Here is a 3,499-nt window from a genome sequence, read left to right as displayed (position 1 = left end):
GTGTCTTATTTGTAATGAGGATGAAAAACGTTTATAAGTATTTTATTTTCAGTTTTCTCTGCAAACGAGATATGTTTAGTACAGTCTCTATATATAGATTTCATATGGAGATGAGTTACAGCCCTTTATTTTGTCAGTTTGCACATTTTTGAAGTCCTTTTGTGAGATTTGGAGAGCTTTGGAGTGATTTGGAGAGATTTTGAAAGAATCTATGAGTTCTTGGTTCATTTCGACGACGTAAGTATACCTCCTAAACTTCAATAGACTGAATGCAACTTGGTACATTGCACGAGTGCTCAATCGTAAGGTTAGTATAGTTAAATTTTTTTAATTTTATTTTAGTTTTTTTTTTAACTTAGCTTATAGATAATAATTATTTTTTATTATTGTACAAAAAATATCTATTACAAGTAGTTTGATAAGTAGTTAATATTTTATTTTATTTTGCCCATTATTGGTACTAGATAAACATGAAGTTGACCGAACTTTTGAATCCTCCTTAAGTATAACATAACCACAAAAATGTAACTTATTCCTAAATATCAAAAATCTTCATTCCTGAAAACATAAAGTGTGATTAGTCATTACTTATCAATAGCCAAGATTTTGTCTCAATGAGACACGTATCCTTCAAGGACACCCAATTGAGCTATGCTTGCATCGAGAATAATATTTCAGATAATCAAACTCCACAACCCCATAGTCAACAACCTGCCAAATACTATAATTCTTTAGCCCCATATGCACATCTTTCCTGCTCTTGAATCGGTGACTTACCTTAAAATCAACGAGCCCGTCAATGTTGTAATCATCTCCCACACCACCAATATCGTAAAATAGATCTTCTTCTATAACCTCAAGGTCCAGTGTGTAAAAATGGCTAGACACACTTGATAGGTCTGACATAAAAAGCGGTGTAGGTAACAAAAATTTTGGTCATAATAGAATATCCATTTCAAACTCATCCTCCTTAAAAAACTATGGGAAGACCCTTTAATCTCAACAATATATTTCTCATATGACTTAGAGTCCTCCTCCATGTGTTCGCTTAGTGTAGCATAATGCAACTTAGATGCAACAATCGGTGACCCCAATGTTGGAGATGTAGACGGGCCGGCAGCTCCACCATCGCCAATCTCATCGACCTCAACATATATAGCTCCACATGATCTGTTGTATTAAGATTCTCCAATGAACCTTGAACATCGCAAGCACTTGTTTATTGCTTACAATCCAAAAAAACTTGAACTTGAAGTTTTGGTTTGCCAATACTACGAAATTGTACCCAATCATCCTAGCCTCCCTCATCTGACTATAAAAGCCTCATCTTCATCAATATTAGATTCTTCATAATCTCAAGGGTATCAACCCGGCCTAAGAGTTTGAAAGGATCGGGAGATTTAAACAAAATCTATTTGTTAGTATCTCTAATACAACTATTTGCATAAACACTCATAACAGTATACTCAATACTAGACATGTTGAAAGAACATGAGGAGAGAATTAAAATGAGATTGGTTAGAATGGCGCGAATGAACTCCTTATAGAGAAGAAAATTTGTGTCTCGTTCCTATCATGTGTGCACAAATACGGATATATTTAAGGTCCCGCTAGGGAGACAACGAGGTATCTATACAATATGTACAATGAGCTGTTTGTTTGACCCAATATGTATTAATAATGTAAATTAAACATCATTATCCCTAATTTCTAGTTGCTTTTTGTGATATTTACCCCCCAATTTACCTCAAATTCTTTCACATTAACCCTTCATCACCCACCATTATCTACCCTCCAAAAAATTTCATTGTTTGTTTCGCAGAAAAATCCTCTTTCTCCGCCGCCCAACCGTGTGCGCAGCAACCTGCGTCTTACCGCTCTATTTCTGCGCGACGCGTAGCCTCTGTTCCTGCCGACCGGAACTGTCGCACTCCGCGTCCTCGCGCCAACGCCCCCGCCGGAAGAACCTCTGTCACTCCTCACGCGGCCGAATATCCGTGACCTGCAACTGTCAATGTCGCCGACGTGAGTTGCAGTCCCAAACCCTGCGCTCGCATCATCCCAGCGCTGCTGCCTGGGTCTTGTTGAATTACTCGAAGAATAAACATTGGCGAAAACTGAGAAAGTGAACATCCAAAATCATACAAAAGCGAACATCCAATGTGAACGTGTATAAATCATAGCCAGCAATCATCGTCTACAACTAAGCACCCAAGAATAACCATCCACGTTCACAGAGAAAATGAACATCCGGCGACAGGAAGAAGACACAAACTGGCTGCGATGGAGGCGCTGGACGTCTGGGTTGCTGCGGTGCTGCGAGCTCGACTCACACAATATACGCATCCTCCCTACGTACGGTGGCCTGTGCGGACGACGGCGCCAGTCGGAAGAGTGTCGGCGCGATGTCCGACGGCGACTGGTAACTGTGGCGGCACTATACCGGCTTTTGCTTCAAGAAGAGAGTGAGAGAAAAGTTTACATCGTATTGAGAGAGGGAGATAATCCTAATTTGATTCTGACGGGAATCATGATTTGATTCAAATTTTAAATGAGAAACTACTCAAAATTAATTAATTGTCATAACTACTCAAAATTAATTAATTGCCATAACTAATGGAAATCATGATTTGACTCAAATTTTAAATTGAAAACTATTCAAAATTAATTAATTATCTCTAATTTAATTCTAATTTTAATTTAACTCCATTGTACACATTGTATAAAGCATACATTAATTCTTCGTACTTTTCCTATATTTAAACATGTATCTTATTCTAAGTACATACGAGATAAATTTAAATGTATTTCGTTTTTATTATACACGAAATAGGACCAATTGATATTTAAAAACCTATCCTAATTGCAGAGAAAATATGTTGCTTACATTCTATATATATCTCGTCTATCTAGAGTGAAAATGTGATACATTGTTATTTATATTTATTTTTATGAAGACAAGATATGTAATACAAGTAAAAAAAATTATAATTTTTTAAACCTGTGTCAATATCTGTAAATATTAAATTTATTTATTAAAAAATTTCAAATTATTAACTGTACCTAATAAATATAAATTTTTAAAAAAAGAATATCTAAATTTGCAATTAGGCAATTATACCCTTTATTTTGTTTCCCATTTATTATCATCTCTTTCATCACACTTTCATTTATGGAATTACCGTGTCCTTACTTTTATTTTGGGAAAGTATGGTTACCATGAATTATACTATATATTTTTATATTTCATGACGAAAATAGTCATAAATCAATAAAAAAAAATGGTATATAGAGGATTGTTTTTGAATTATTCAAACTTGGAAGAAAAATATCCTTCTCGCTCTCTTAGTGGTTTAATCATAATATTTTACCATGTTTAGTTAAGATATACTTTATAAAGACACATTAAAATTACTCATTGAAAAACTTTTTATAAAAAATACATAAATTTTAATTTTTTTATACATTTATTATATATTTATTAAAACAATAATTTATA

This window comes from Arachis ipaensis, chromosome B05 (assembly GCF_000816755.2).
Source record: "Arachis ipaensis cultivar K30076 chromosome B05, Araip1.1, whole genome shotgun sequence".
NCBI lineage: Eukaryota > Viridiplantae > Streptophyta > Magnoliopsida > Fabales > Fabaceae > Arachis > Arachis ipaensis.
The sequence above is the reverse complement of the archived record's forward strand: the minus strand, read 5'-3'. Positions refer to the sequence as shown.